This window comes from Protopterus annectens, chromosome 5.part0 (genome assembly GCF_019279795.1).
Source record: "Protopterus annectens isolate FY-2018-M chromosome 5.part0, PAN1.0, whole genome shotgun sequence".
Taxonomy (NCBI): Eukaryota; Metazoa; Chordata; order Ceratodontiformes; family Protopteridae; genus Protopterus; species Protopterus annectens.
Genome location: NC_056735.1, coordinates 1,005,799,445 through 1,005,817,350, shown reverse-complemented (window position 1 = coordinate 1,005,817,350; position 17,906 = coordinate 1,005,799,445).

Sequence of the window (17,906 nt, the reverse complement as noted above, 5' to 3'; positions counted from 1 at the left end):
AATGCACTCAATCATAGGTCTAATGAGTGATGAGTACAAGGAGACGATGACCTCCCCTGATCTAGATGTGAATCCCTGCACGATCAGGTGGGCAATGTAGAAGGTCTACCTAACTACATTAGCAACGTGTGTGTTGAACGAATGGTGACTGACAACCTGGGTCCCCAGAACCCTGGTAACTCCCTCTGTGCTCAGTGGATTGCCACCTATATGGCAGCTAGGGGTAACCTTGTTCTTCCCGAAGGGTATGAATATGCATTTCCAGGCATTTTGCTGTAGGCCATGTCCCTGGCACCAGATATCCATATCTGTGAGGCCCTTCTGAAGGATATCTGTGTCAGATGTCCGTCCCACTATGGCACCCAGTTCGCAGTCATCTGCAAACATTGTCAGCCATAACCCCCCTGTGTTTGCTTGTACTTTGGAAATGTAGATGCAGAAAAAGAGTGGACCCAGGACTGAGTCCCGTGGGACACCGCCTGTGACCGGCTGTGAGTCTGACATGGTGCCAGCAACTATGACCATGTGGGTTCTGTCACCTAGCCAGTTTGCAACCCATCCTGCGATGTACGAGTTCACATCCAAGTCGATGGGTTTATCAATGATACCTGAGGGGGGTATTGTGTTGAAGGCCTTTGCCAGGTCGAGATAGGCTGTATGGACTGCCTGACCCTCATCAATGGCCTCGGTGACTGTTCCTAAAACATCAACCAAGTTTTAAACGCATGATCTGCCTTTGACCAAGCCAAACTGGGTTGGATGCAAAGTATGCAAGTCCCCTATGTCGTCATCTATGAGTTCCATTATGATCCTTCCCCATGGCTTTGCAGATAAGGCTTGTCAAGCTAATGGGACGGTAATTACCAGGGTCAGTGGAGGCACTGCCCCTGTGAAGTGGGACTACAGTCGCCGTCGCCACAACTTGGGTATGTTACCTGAGGTGAGGCTAAGATTAAACAGCTGTCCTAACTGTGGGTCTAATTCCTCAATGAGTTCATGGAGTACACAGCCGGGACACCATCTGGACCCATGGATGCTGTGTTCACTGCCTTGGAGAGCATGTCCCACCTGTGCATTACAGAAGTTTGGGCCACAATCCTCTGGTACAGACATCTCTCCATGTGGGGGGGAGATGTTTGCACCGAACCTGTCAGCCAGTATGTTGGCAATGTGTGTAGGTTCAGTAAACTTCACATCATTCTGAACCCAGTCCGAGCATATCTGGGAGTGTCCTCCCAGGTGTCCAACATAGCTAAAGAAGGCCGTATGATTGTCTGTCGAGTCCTTGGTGATATATCTGTCGGATTTGCCCTGGATGATGTCATGAGAGCTTGTAGTTCTTCACATATAATGAGCAAGGGTGTCATACCTTACAAGGATTCTGCTCTGTCTTGTAGTAGCTACCTCCTTTCATTGTAGAGCTTGTGTAAGGCTGGGGTACACCAGACTGGATGCTTGGCATTGGTACAAAGACTCACAGTTGTGTAAGGGATTGCCTGATCCATGCAGTCCTGTAGGTGCTGGTAGAAGGCATATGTAAGTGATTCAGTGGCTTGAGTAATGTTTACCACTTGCTCAGGGGCCTTAAAGGAGACCACACTAGTGTTTAGAAGTGTGAAGTCGGCTTTTGAGAAAGCCATATGAATGGTAACCGGCACCACCCACAGCATTGTATGCCAATAGCAGAAGCTATTGTCCAAATAACATATTATTATTTTTATTATTAAATTATTTATTATTATTTATTTAGTTATTGTTTTAGCTAATTACACTTGAAAATGGCCGGAAAGACCGGGCAAAAGTGCTCGTGATCTACTTGTTTTGGTGGTGTTATTTTGACAATAAAGTGGCGAATCTTTCCTATTGGGACTTCTGAGGATTATTTAAAGCAGTTGCTAACCTGCATCTTTGGAAAAGTGTACAGTCCTATACCAGTGTCCAGTAGGCAATTCCCATGGATGGACAAGCGTACGACCAAGATGGCACCCATAACTGCAAACCTGGTGGAATTACACAGCTGCAGTAAGGCATAACACAGGAAATACAGATAGGGACTACAGTAGACACTCCCCATACAAAGTCAGACCGCCGTGCGAATACCGGCGTACACAGCACTCAATCTGCCAGCACCAAAATGGGGATCACTCGCTGTCATACTGCGGAACAAATGGGCGACCTGTGGAACACATACTAATGGCACACCAACAACGTCAACTAGGAAGGTCATAGGATGGTTAAACTATGGCGTTCCCACTTATAAAGAACATCCTTCAATGAATTAATAGGATCTACATGTTTTGATGGTGTTATTTTGACAATACAGTGGCGGATATTTCCTATTGGGACTTCTGAGGATTATTTAAAGCAGTTGCTAACCTGCATCTTTGGATGTACACCATTTGGTTTCAGTTTTGAAAAACCTGGTTTTCGTAGCACTACATAATATGGGTAGTCAAACAGACATCCGCGATTGGGGAACATACAGCAGCAGTCAAAACCACTGGCCAGATGGACACAGTCCAACAAGTTCTACACTTTACATATGCACATTGGTGTCCATTGTAAGACCCAATAATTGATCCGTACGGAATATCATCCAGCTGCGATCATTCTACCAGAAGAAGCGACAGCCATGACTACAGCACAGCTAAACATATGCCCCACCAGCGTGTTTAAGGTTGATGACAATTGTCCATGAAATGCAGGACATACGAACAGAAATCCCCAGATTGTCGAGTCCATAGAAGTGCGTCCACATCCCAGTCCCGCACACATGAAGGATGTGTAATGGGTACCGTCGAGGGTTGCAGCCATGGGATCCTGGGTATGCAGAAATGGGGCTCGGTGTTGTTTGGCAGATAATCCATTGTCCCACCCCGTGGGAGGGATGTGGGTATAGCACATGCCTTACTCCCCACTAATAATGCAAAGCATCCACCGGATAATGCTAAATGCAGGTGTGAAATGTGTACAGCCCTATACCAGTGTCCAGTAGGCAAGTCCCATGGATGGACAAGCGTACGACCAAGATGGCACCCATAACTGCAAACCTGGTGGAATTACACAGCTGCAGTAAGGCATAACACAGGAAATACAGATAGGGCCTACAGTAGACACTCCCCATACAAAGTCAGACTGCCGTGCGAATACCGGCGTACACAGCACTCAATCTGCCAGCACCAAAATGGGGATCACTCGCTGCCATACTGCAGAACAAATGGGCGACCTGTGGAACACATACTAATGGCACACCAACAACGTCAACTAGGAAGGTCATAGGATGGTTAAACTATGGCGTTCCCACTTATAAAGAACATCCTTCAATGAATTAATAGGATCTACATGTTTTGGTGGTGTTATTTTGACAATACAGTGGTGGATATTTCCTATTGGGACTTCTGAGGATTATTTAAAGCAGTTGCTAACCTGCATCTTTGGATGTACACCATTTGGTTTCAGTTTTGAAAAACCTGGTTTTCGTAGCACTACATAATATGGGTAGTCAAACAGACATCTGCGATTGGGGAACATACAGCAGCAGTCAAAACCACTGGACAGATGGACACAGTCCAACAAGTTCTACACTTTACATATGCACATTGGTGTCCATTGTAGGACCCAAAAATTGATCTGTACGCAATATCATCCCGCTACGATCGTTCTACCAGAAGAAGCGACAGCCGTGACTACGGCACAGCTAGACATATGCACCACCAGCATGTTTAAGGTTGATGACAATTGTCCATGAAATGCCGGACATATGAACAGAAATCCCCAAATTGTCGAGTCCATAGAAGTGCGTCCACATCCCAGTCCCGCACACATGAAGGATGTGTAATGGGTACCATCGAGGGTTGCAGCCATGGGATCCTGGGTATGTAGAAATGGGGCTCGGTGTTGTTTGGCAGATAATCCGTTGTCCCGCCCCATGGGAGGGATGTGGGTATAGCACATGCCTTACTCCCCACTAATAATGCAAAGCATCCACCGGATAATGCTAAATGCAGGTGTGAAATGTGTACAGCCCTATACCAGTGTCCAGTAGGCAATTCCCATGGATGGACAAGCGTACGACCAAGATGGCACCCATAACTGCAAACCTGGTGGAATTACACAGCTGCAGTAAGGCATAACACAGGAAATACAGATAGGGCCTACAGTAGACACTCCCCATACAAAGTCAGACCGCCGTGCGAATACCGGCGTACACAGCACTCAATCTGCCAGCACCAAAATGGGGATCACTCGCTGCCATACTGCGGAACAAATGGGCGACCTGTGGAACACATACTAATGGCACACCAACAACGTCAACGAGGAAGGTCATAGGATGGTTAAACTATGGCGTTCCCACTTATAAAGAACATCCTTCAATGAATTAATAGGATCTACATGTTTTGGTGGTGTTATTTTGACAATACAGTGGTGGATATTTCCTATTGGGACTTCTGAGGATTATTTAAAGCAGTTGCTAACCTGCATCTTTGAATGTACACCATTTGGTTTCAGTTCTGAAAAACCTGGTTTTCGTAGCACTACATAATATGGGTAGTCAAACAGACATCCGCGATTGGGGAACATACAGCAGCAGTCAAAACCACTGGCCAGATGGACACAGTCCAACAAGTTCTACACTTTACATATGCACATTGGTGTCCATTGTAGGACCCAAAAATTGATCCGTATGCAATATCTACCAGCTGCGATCGAGCGACCCTGAAGGAGTGAACAGCCGTGACTACGGCACAGCTAGACATATGCACCTCCAGCGTGTTTAAGGTTGATGACAAGTGTCCATGAAATGCAGGACATATGAACAGAAATCCCCAGATTGTCGAGTCCATAGAAGTGCGTCCACATCCCAGTCCCGCACACATGAAGGATGTTTAATGGGTACCGTCGAGGGTTGCAGCCATGGGATCCTGGGTATGCAGAAATGGGGCTCGGTGTTGTTTGGCAGATAATCTGTTGTCCTGCCCCGTGGGAGGGATGTGGGTATAGCACATGCCTTACTCCCCACTAATAATACAAAGCATCCACCGGATAATGCTAAATGCAGGTGTGAAATGTGTACAGCCCTATACCAGTGTCCAGTAGGCAATTCCCATGGATGGACAAGCGTACGACCAAGATGGCACCCATAACTGCAAACCTGGTGGAATTACACAGCTGCAGTAAGGCATAACACAGGGAATACAGATAGGGACTACAGTAGACACTCCCCATACAAAGTCAGTCCGCCGTGCGAATACCGGCGTACACAGCACTCAATCTGCCAGCACCAAAATGGGGATCACTTGCTTCCATACTGCGGAACAAATGGGTGACCTGTGGAACACATACTATTGGCACACCAACAAAGTCAACTAGGAAGGTCATAGGATGGTTAAACTATGGCGTTCCCACTTATAAAGAACATGCTTCAATGAATTAATAGGATCTACATGTTTTGGTGGTGTTATTTTGACAATACAGTGGCGGATATTTCCTATTGGGACTTCTGAGGATTATTTAAACCAGTTGCTAACCCGCATCATTGGATTTACACCATTTGGGTTCATTTTAGAAAAACCTGGTTTTCGTAGCACTACATAATATGGGTAGTCAAACAGACATCCGCGATTGGGGAACATACAGCAGCAGTCAAAACCACTGGCCAGATGGACACAGTCCAACAAGTTCTACACTTTACATATGCACATTGGTGTCCATTGTAGGACCCCAAAAATTGATCCGTACGCAATATCTACCAGCTGCGATCGATAGACCCAGAAGAAGTGACAGCCGTGACTACGGCACAGCTAGACATATGCACCACCAGCGTGTTTAAGGTTGATGACAAGTGTCCATGAAATGCAGGACATATGAACAGAAATCCCCAGATGGTCGAGTCCATAGAAGTGCATCCACATCCCAGTCCCGCACACATGAAGGATGTGTAATGGGTACCGTCGAGGGTTGCAGCCATGGGATCCTGGGTATGCAGAAATGGGGCTCGGTGTTGTTTGGCAGATAATCCATTGTCCCGCCCCATGGGAGGGATGTGGGTATAGCACATGCCTTACTCCCCACTAATAATGCAAAGCATCCACCGGATAATGCTAAATGTAGGTGTGAAATGTGTACAGCCCTATACCAGTGTCCAGTAGGCAATTTCCATGGATGGACAAGCGTACGACCAAGATGGCACCCATAACTGCAAACCTGGTGGAATTACACAGCTGCAGTAAGGCATAACACAGGAAATACAAATAGGGACTACAGTAGACACTCCCCATACAAAGTCAGACCGCCGTGTGAATACCGGCGTACACAGCACTCAATCTGCCAGCACCAAAATGGGGATCACTCGCTTCCATACTGCGGAACAAATGGGCGACCTGTGGAACACATACCAATGGCACACTAACAACTTCAGCTAGGAAGGTCATAGGATGGTTAAACTATGGCGTTCCCACTTATAAAGAACATCCTTCAGTGAATTAATAGGATCAATGTCAATTGACCATGGAATACACCTAATCAACATCAAAGAACCGCTGGCACCTTATGGCACACAATCCAAAACACACATAGGTAGATGAAACAGTCAACGTCTAAATTGTCCAGGACAGTGCCCAAATGGTATACAAAGGTTCCTTCATAGATAAGTAACCGCTTTCACCCGTAGGCTCCGTCAGACTTACACATAACATAAAAGCATCCAGGCTTTAAATATCCCTCCTTACACTTTCATTGGTCAATTTCTCAGCAAACAATGAACAATTAACCACAGCATATAAAGCACAGACGCAATGTTAACTACACACACATATATTAACATCTCCAAAAACATCCTATTAAAACATGTATTATATGATATTGTACTATGCCTAATACTCATCAATCAAAGATCTAACAATATATATAGAAGATATGTATATCATATCAATGTAATACAGTGGTAAACAACTGAAAGAGTGGACTAATGTGTGTTAACTGTATATCTGTACCTAAACTACATTCCTGTTACTTGGGTTTAAGCCACCTGCTTCTCAAAAGAGGCTTAATCAGTGTTTCATCAGTCAGCCCTGGTGTGTGGTCAACTCCCCACCTAATAATCCATCTCAATCCGCAATCTAAAGCATAGTTGATGAGGTCCCCCCTCTGGTATTATAACCTAGCCTTTGTAAAACACTGAATGTAAACGTATGCCTTGTGATGTGCTCATAGCCGGCCATAGGCATACGCCAATCCTGCAGCTGCCTAGGGCGCCGCACTAGCAGGGCCACCTGTCTAGTAGGTATGTAGGTATGTCATGTAGGTACACCAGGATGAGGGCACCATGTGTTGTGGTGGTGGGCACCATGGAGCCCTATAGCCTAGGGCAGCGGTCGATCTAAGGCCGCGGCCGTAGGAGGGGTAGTACGGTCTGCAGGTATGTGCTGAAGTGCACATGAAACAGCGGTCTACAAGGATTACCCATAGTGGTGACACCTGCACAGACGGCTATAGCGGGACACACACACGACCATGCATACAGCACAGATAGACATACACACACCATAAACAGGCAATTATACACAAGGTTTATGGCGTGTACGGGTACAGTGTCAGTACAGCAAGGATAGCTGTCTGCCACGATATCCTGCAGATGTCTCTAGGGCGTTCTGGAATACGGACGTTGCATGGACAATGAGTGGATATGCATCACACCACAGTTCTATGTGTCAGCCGTGCAAATATGCGATACATGGGACAGACAGCTGTCCATGCAAGAGCAGCGCTATGGGCACAACATAGGCATGTATATATACAACGAGAGAGATACAGACAGACACATGTGGCAAGGCCGTGAGTGTAACGTACACAGCACCACCCCACCACACCACAGCAGGGTGCACGTGGAGAACACGCTACGGAGGTCGCCAAACACAGCAGGCACACAGGCAGTCCACGAGCTGTGTCTCACCATCCACAAACACAGGGATGGCGGCAGGATATAAGTGTTCTGCGGAAACTCTAAAGCCATACCCTATGAACCCATGCGGCTGGGAGCATAGACACACACACATCTGGCAGGCATGGTGATTGACCACACCCCCACATACCCAACCGCACAACAGTATGACGCAGGTATGGAACGCGCTACGTGGACCACTGAACACAGCACCGGCAGAGGCACACGTCCAGGTGGGTGACAACATCCGTAAAGGAATAGCCGCCGATAGCCAAGGTATGTGTTGCCAAGCATCTAAAATAGCTACGCTCTACTAGGGCAGCTGTAAACACACACACCCCACACACGGGGAAGGGCCGGGAGTCGAACCTACGCCTACCTACATGAACTCACTACAGCATGATGCATTTACAGAACGCACTAGTGAGATTACTGAGCACAGAGCTGTCAGAGGCATACTTCTAGGCGGGTGACATCATCCGTAAGGGAATAGCTGACAATAGCCAAGGTATGTGTTGCGAAGCGTCTAAAAGCATGTTCATCTGCAGAGACAGCTGGAAACACACACACACACGGGGAAGGGCCAGGAGTCGAACCTACGCCTACCTACATGTACTCACTACAGCATGATGCATTTACAGAACGCGCTACAGAGATTACTGAGCAGAGTGCTGTTAGAGGCATACTTCTAGGCGGGTGACATCATCCGTAAGGGAATAGCTGACAATAGCCAAGGTATGTGTTGCGAAGCGTCTAAAAGCATGTTCATCTGCAGAGGCAGCTGGAAACACACACACACACCGGGAAGGGCCGAGAGTCAAATCTACGCCTACCTACATGAACTCAGTACAGCATGATGCATTTACAGAACACGCTACTGAGATTACTGAGCACAGTGCTGTCAGAGGCATACTTCTAGGCGGGTGACATCATCCGTAAGGGAATAGCTGAAAATAGCCAAGGTATGTGTTGCGAAGCGTCTAAAAGCATGTTCATCTGCAGAGGCAGCTGGAAACACACACACACACACACGGGGGAAAGGCTGGGAGTCGAACCTATGCCTACCTACATGTACTCACTACAGTATGATGCATTTACAGAACGCGCTACTGAGATTACTGAGCACAGCGCTGTCAGAGGCATACTTCTAGGCGGGTGACATCATCCGTAAGGGAATAGCTGACAATAGCCAAGGTATGTGTTGCGAAGCGTCTAAAAGCATGTTCATCTGCAGAGGCAGCTGGAAACACACACACACACACACACACACACACGGGGAAGGGCTGGGAGTCGAACCTATGCCTACCTACATGAACTCACTACAGCATGATGCATTTACAAAATGCGCTACCGAGATTACTGAGCACAGCGCTGTCAGAGGCATACTTCTAGGCGGGTGACATCATCCATAAGGGAATAGCTGACAATAGCCAAGGTATGTGTTGCGAAGCATCTAAAAGCATGTTCATCTGCAGAGGCAGCTGGAAACACACACACACACACGGAGAAGGGCCGGGAGTCGAACTTATGCCTACCTACATGAACACACTACAGCATGATGCATTTACAGAACGTGCTACCGAGATTACTGAGCACAGCATTGTCAGGAGGCATACCCCTAGCTGGGTGATATCATCTGCAGAGGCAAGGCAGCCGATAGGGAATGAAGACAGAGTGTGCAGTCACACAGCATGTTACCATCCCAAGGTGGGAGTACAGTAACACGGTAGTGCTGCAGTCGGGAATACCAACTAACTACGGAGCAGTACATCACGACATGGATACGGGATGCACCACATACAGTATACCCTATGAGAGGGCATCTGGCGTGCACGATGTAGGCAGCCATTGTGGCATAACAACCACATATGACTCACCTGGATGGTCACCATGGCTATGCAGGATGTCATTGGCCATGGCTACACGCCTAGTAGCAGACATCGGTGCCGACTGTAGTGTGTACCCCCGAATGGTGTACTGGCCATGCCCTCACACCTAGCGGTTGCAAAGGGGAGACAGACATGCACACGGGGTATCAACGCAGACGGGCGCGGTGTGCACTGTACTGTGTGTCCATCTACACAGCTGCTTACTGGGCATGCTCAGACACTTAGAATCTGCACAGTGCAGACATGCATACACATGGGGCAAAATCATGGGAGGCAGAATGTGGACCGTCGTGTGTCCACCCACACAGCAACCCGGCCATGCCACAGGCGTGGCAGTTGCGAAGGGGAAACAGGCATGCACACGGGGTATCAATGCAGACGGGCGCGGTGTGCACTGTACTGTGTGTCCATCTACACAGCTGCTTACTGGGCATGCTCAGACACTTAGAATCTACACAGTGCAGACATGCATACACATGGGGTGAAATCATGAGAGGCAGAATGTGGACCGTCGTGTGTGTCCACCCACACAACAGCAACCCGGCCATGCCACAGACGTGGCGGTTGCGAAGGGGAAACAGGCATGCACACGGGGTATCAACGCAGACAGGCGCGGTGTGCACTGTACTCTGTGTCCATCTACACAGCTGCTTACTGGGCATGCTCAGACACTTAGAATCTGCACAGTGCAGACATGCATACACATGGGGCGAAATCACGGGAGGCAGAATGTGGACCGTCGTGTGTGTCCACCCACACAAAAGCAACCCGGCCATGCCACAGACGTGGTGGTTGCGAAGGGGAAACAGGCATGCACACGGGGTATCAACACAGACGGGCGCGGTGTGCACTGTACTGTGTGTCCATCTACACAGCTGCTTACTGGGCATGCTCAGACACTTAGAATCTGCACAGTGCAGACATGCATACACATGGAGCGAAATCATGGGAGGCAGAATGTGGACCATCGTGTGTGTCCACCCACACAACAGCAACCCGGCCATGCTCACACGTAGTATGTGCTACGCGCCATCCGGCATGCAGACGGAGTGCACACACTGCAAGTCACGGCCAGGTAAACCCGTACACATGCACAGGGTGGACACACATGCAGTCACACGTACACACACAGATGACAGCACAGGCGTCACGGGTGCCGGCTGAACATGTACACACTGCAGTGAACACTGTAGCTGCCATGCCAGCACCATGTCATCGGTGCAGCAGTATGCCTCACGGTCCAGCAACAGCATGTGACATATGTCCACAAGACTATGTGGCGGTGTACGTCCATCGTGCAGAGTACACATGTACTATCAATGATCCCACAGGTGTGATGTAGTCCACCCATACCGGTATACACGGACAGGCATGCTCCACAAATACCATGGGCCTGACACAGATATGACACATGACTGCAGCTGTACCACAGTGAAACAATGTCCGGATATGTCACATATGTGATTTCCTGGCTGTGTGCATGGACTGAACGCAGGACACATATGAAGCCTGTGATGTACCACATGCATAACACAAGCGTACGCGGTAATACACACACGAAGGGAAGGCGGACACATGTCTGTGGTATGCACCCCCTACAGGGTGTAGCGGTGTTCACTGGGACACATACCCTTGTACAGTTTGCCTGTGACAGCTGTGATACCATACCACAGTCCATGTTCCATCTATGTCGACACACATGTCACAACGTAGCAATGCATAAACACATGGCAACAGGGGATACATGTGACACGTGTACTGTGCACGGTGCAGCCGTGCATGAGCGGTGTCCGGTGTCCATAACACAGTTGCAACCCCCTACCACATGCATACCCATCATGGGGGCCGTCATATGGTGGCATAGGAACAGCACGCATGGCAGTCTGTGTGTACACCATGTGTTTAAACACCTGTCCACATGCATGTGTGCAGGTGCTGGTGACAGGTGTGTCACACACCATCCTACCCTGCCATGTGCATACAGTCTGCTATGTCGCCTTTACATGACAGCGCTGCCATAATGCATACCCATCGGCCATGCGTCATCGACCATATGTCACATGGCCACTGTAACCCCTATCACCTCCCAAGTGCAAATATTGGCACAGCTGACAGTTACAGTGGTAGTACGCAGGATGCACTGCATACCGCTGCATGCCTGCACATATCTCATATAGCGGGTGTGGCATTCCTAGCACCAACATGTGTGCAGGAATGTGTGCCCATGTATGCCACAGATCGGGGGGACTATGTGCCACGTGCCACACATCACTGTACACCATGGTAGAGATCTGTACCTACCTCAGTGTGGGGTGCATGGATGTGGATGGTGCAGTACATGCAACACGTCATCCCTCCGTGTAGACATGTGTGGTCACCACCATGTCAGTGTGTCAACATGTGTGTATGTCTGCTGCCTGTTGTGAGGGTGTATGCAGATATAGTGTTGTGACTGGACACTGACCACACAGGGTGACCATCCCGTACTGGTGCTGCATTGTACAGCCCTGTCAATGCCATACCTGTGAGCCTTACTGGCCACCTGTGCAAGACCACCCCCTGTGACATGGCGCATGGGTGCATTGTCTTGTGAGGGTGCTGACCACACAGACAGGTGTCCCCATCTGCACACAATGGTGTGCGTGCCATAGAGGTGTATGCACCGCGATTGCGGACATATTCATGTACCGGTACAGCATCCGACTGCTGCACACCGTGCACCACAGCTGACAGGTGACACCTGCTGTCAGTAGCCAGCACACTGCGTACGACACCTGCAGAATGTCACCATACCTGTACTGTGTCATGCCATGTATGTGATGTCTCTGTCCACCGTAGCCTGTGGCACCGACCACAGGCGTCAGGTTCAGTATATGTGTGGACATGTGCGTCATGTACCGTGTAAGCAACGTTACACTGTATCTGGCTCCGTGCTCCGCAGGTTTATGTGTATAACCTCTCTTCTTGCAATCCCGACTGTCTGTTCTCTATATCACAAAAGCTCTGCACCTGCTCCCATAGTATTCCTACATAGGTAAAGTACATGTATACTAAATGGAGTACTACACTGGCCTAGAATCCTCTTGTGTAACCACTTCCCTATAGGTGCCTTCTGACCCAGTTACACAGCAAATGCATTCACGTTCTCTGGCATGTTGAAGGGTCAATTGCTAGCGACCTCTCCTGTTCAGATGGTGAATCTGGGCATCCTGGGCACTGTTACAGGTGCCTCATGGACACGGACAAGCCGCACCTCCCCCACTGAACATAATACATGTGACAGATGCAACTATATAGCCAGACAGGGGGCTGTGCTCTCTCAAACCATGACCGGCAAGACCAAACGGGAGGGGAAGGACACCATGCACACCACAAACCCAGTGTCACATGTGACTATCGCAAATGCTAATCAAACACATGAACACACTAAGACATACCTGGAGGCACTGTTAAAACATGTCACGAACCTATCGAGCCCTCTGAAGCAGACACACAAGCAACTGCCTCCACAAGACATAGGACATGCAACACATAGTTCTCAACGTCAGTGTGCTAAACAGTCAGAGCCCCAAAGGCAACACACACAATGCCAGACACACTTGTAATGGGTGACGCCACTGTCAGACACACCGACGTCCCACCCACCAGACTGAACAAGGGAATGATCACAGTAGGCTGCCTGTCGGCGCTGGAATCCGCCACATAACACACGCACTCAGGTCACTCCGCAGCATGTACAGGTGGTCATTGCCCATGCTGGTGTCAACGACTGGAGACATACCACCCTGGGATACATTAAAGGAGACATAGAGGGCCACTCAGATTGTGTAGCCCAGGCCAGCATGTCCCTGACCCTGGGCAGCATCCCACCCTCATCAAGTATGATGCCACTATACTGGCTCCAAGTGGTCACCCTTGATAATGTGCCTGGTTACCGGTGTCAGTCTGAGGGGATCCAGATTCCTCATACCTGGGATGACATGCTTGGCACGCCCCTTTGCAAGGTATGGCTCGCACCTGTCGCCCCTGGTCTTCAAGGGTTTGGCTAAGGCACCTGCCACCTCCACAGTGCCCACTGCAGGCAAGGCTAGAATGATAAACCTACCACCCTACACTACAAACCTGGAGAACAGACAGGGTAATACTGCTCAGTGCCAGTGGTCTACGCCCAAGCTGCACACCCTCAAATGCCCTCCTCAGTATGGAGGACATCGATGTCAGTGCTGTGAATGAAACATTGATCAGGGCTGCTGAGAGCACCCCAGCACTATCAGGTCATACCCCATATCACGCGTTCAGGACCATAACCCGGACCTAACACAGAAGGAGGGGGAGTTTCCATTTCCATGAAGGATACACACACCTCCAGGTTGGCAGAAATGCACGTAGCAGCGGGGAATATCCAGGTGCAATTAATCATGGGTAGGACTGCCCTACAGTTTGTTGCATGCTACAGACCACCCTCCCAAACCCAGGATACCTGCACAGCCTTCCTGAAGACACTGGTGAGTATGAATGCTCTCACAACACCGTCATATTGGGTGACATCAACCACCCATACATAGACCGGGAACATTACCCAAGACACAGCACCCTACACCAAAGGTTCCAGGTGTTCATACACCTGAATGCTGTGGAACAACCATGCACCATACCCACAAGGGGGGGAACTATACTAGTTCTGATCATCACACATGGGGACGACATGCTCCACACAGGATGTACATCCCTCAATGGTGAGGTCAGACCATATAGTGAACTCACTGGAGATCCGCATCCTGCACCCAACACCGGCATGGGAGACCACAGTGAAGATCTCTCCACAGCGAACCACACACGTCATACAACTGGTGTGGTACCCTACAAGGCCTCCATGCCAGTGGTAAACACAGGCCACACTGATGAAACCCTTACAAATGCCTTCTATGAGCACCCCCAGGAATGTCTGCACCAAGCGATCATGATAACATCAAGACCTTGTCCAACAAAGGCAGGCACATGGTCTGGTGGACCCCAGCCATTGACAAACCATACAACAAGAGTTGAAAGCTAATACATGACAGAGCAATATCAGTACCAGGGAAGGCATCACTGATTAATACCGGCGTTAACATACGATCACTCATACAATCATCCAAGGCCGCCTGTGGGACTGGTACTGCAAAGGACACATAAGACAACCATAAGGCCTTCCTTAGCTATGGTAGGAACATGGGTGGAAGCACACAGTTATGCCCGGAGTTACTCCAGAATGGTACAATGATCACTGAACCCACAGACATTGCCAACAAACCAGCGGACATGTTCCATGCATACATCTACCCCCAAGAGGGACGTATCCATCCACCAGAGTCTAGCCTCCCAAACATCCCGTATGCCCAGGAGAGAGCTGATATCTGTTAAGCAGTGAACACAGCATCAATGGGACCAGATGGTGTCCCCGGCTGTGTGCTACACAACCTCATTGAGGCCCTCACCCCGCACATAAGGCTGCTGTTTCATCTTAGCCTTACTACGGGCTACGTCCCCGATGGATGGCATACGGCAACTGTGGTCCCACTACACCAGGGTAGTGCTTTTATGGACTCTATACATCCCTGCCCTATCAACTTGACAAGCCTTGTCTGCAAAGCTGTGGGGAGGTCCATACTGGAGCCCATAAATAAAGACATTGGTGCACAGCAAATACCGGAACATACCCACATCGGCTTAGTCAAGGGCAGATCCTGCCTCCCAAACCTGGTCAACCTGTTTGGAGGAGTCACTAAGGCCATTGATGGGGGTACATCGGTTTGCACAGACTACCATGACCTGGCGGGAGCATTCAAACCACACTCCACGTCGGCATCATAGAAAGGCTCACCAGCGTAGATGTAGAGACATATGTCACACGATGGTTTGCCAACTGGATGGAGGTCAAACCCCACAGGGTTTGTGTTCCTGGTGCCATGTCAGACTCCAAGCTGGTCCCGAGTGGTGGCCCACAGGGCTCAGTCCTGGGCCCCCTCCTGTTCAGCATTCAACTTTCCAATGTGCATGCAAACATAGGGGGATTGTGGCAGACAAGGTATGCAGATGACTGCACACTGGTCACCATACTCAACACCCCATCAGACACGGACATCCACCTGGGGTCTCATAGAAATGGATAACTGGTGCCAGAGCCATGGCCTGAAGCTACATGCCAGAGAAGGTATAGACCTACCCTTTGGGAAAGACATGTTCACCCCGAATTACCATATAGGTGGTAATCCATTAAACATGGTGGACGTGATCAGGGACATGGGTACCAAACCTGTCGGTAACCTCTCTCAACACTCACATTGCCAATGTGGTTGGGAAGACATTCCACTGTGCCCACCTGGTCATGAAGGGATTCACATCCACATCAGGGGAGGTCATTGTACCCCTGTACTCTTCACACATCAGACCAATGATTGGGTACAACGCCACATTTGGAATGTACCTAACCTGACACCTGCAGCACTCGGAAGGACCTCAAACATTCCACAACACAGGGATAAAGGTGCTGAAACATATGTCACATGCTGCCCGACTGAGGGGACTCTGGCTGTATACCTTCTCATACCGTCTGCTCTGAGGTGATCTGTGCCTGACATACACGGCCATGTCCGACCTGGGTGACATGGACATGTTCCACCTCCTAGGCTCCAAACAAACACGGGCACAGAAGCAACTGACAGAAACCTCAACACGGACATAAATAGGACATGCTGGAGGGACAGGGTCATCACCCAGAGACCCCCTACAACATGAAAAAGATTACCAGCCCATGTGAAGCAGAGCCCCTCACTGATTCTGTCCAAGAGTAATCCTGACGTGTGGATGGGTGATCGTAGGTATGCGCCAGGCATCATCTCTGTGTCACTGCTGGACAGAGGGACAGCGGACCGATGGATGTAGTATCCTCATCCTAAGGGGTGGTGAAAGCCACACACACTCTGGCTAGGCTTACACATGCCGTAGGGCACATAGCCTGGTATATACCTATGCACCTATGTACCTATGTAGGAGTCCATGCAGGTTGCGGGTACCTGTGGTATGCCGATATTGCCAGATGTGCCTGTGGGTAACCCACAGCTACACGTGGGGGACTGATAACAGTGCTCCCAGTAGGCACATGCAAGTACACCATATTAGGCATACAGGTTAACAGAACCAACATGGTGCTACACATGTAACCGTCACGCATACCGTGTACACAGCTCAATGTATGCTGCAATTGCACTACATGGTATGTCTGCTGCATGATGTCAGTACACAACCCACATCACATACGCACCTGTCACCTGTCATACACAACCACTGCAACATACACATCACGCACTATGCGGACACAGGTATCACATACACCTCTCACTAACTTGTCCACCCTGTGCATCAGAATATATTTGCATAACCGTGCACCGATGGTGTGGATGACAGTGCTGCGGCAGAGGCTTCATCATATGCACAGGGTGATATGTGTGCCAGGGGCATAGGCTGTACCAATGGATGACATCATGTGTGTGTGTAAGGGCCGGTGCATTTACTGGGCATGACTGTGCAGAATGCATTTGGATGTGGTGGAGCCCTACAGTTGTGTCTGCTGTGTGTGGGTATGTGTGTACACAGTTCAGCCATCTGTGATGCCTACACGGGGTATACTTAGCAGCCCCAGACTGTATAGTGCAGGTTGTACGGCTCACTGTGTCCGCCTGCGGCCACGTGACCCGTGCCTGCCTGGGGTCGCACGGGCACTACTGGGTGGAGGTATGGAGTGGCCACTCTCCGATGACACATGTCCGCTGGAACCGTGTCCACGCTGGGACCGGCCAGGGCCACATCCACGTGGCCTGCTGTGTCCTGGTATGGTTGGTGTAGCACCAGCTGCACTGCTGCTGCTACCGGCACTGTGTGAGTGGGCATGAGAGGTGGCACGCACACGTCGGACCTGCACTAGGTGGTGTTGCTGGCCTACGGCCATGTGTCCTATGCCTCACCCCTACCAGGTGTTCCAGCACAGACAGCTCACGCTCGTGGATTGACATGCCTCGGTCGAGGATTCCAACCATCTC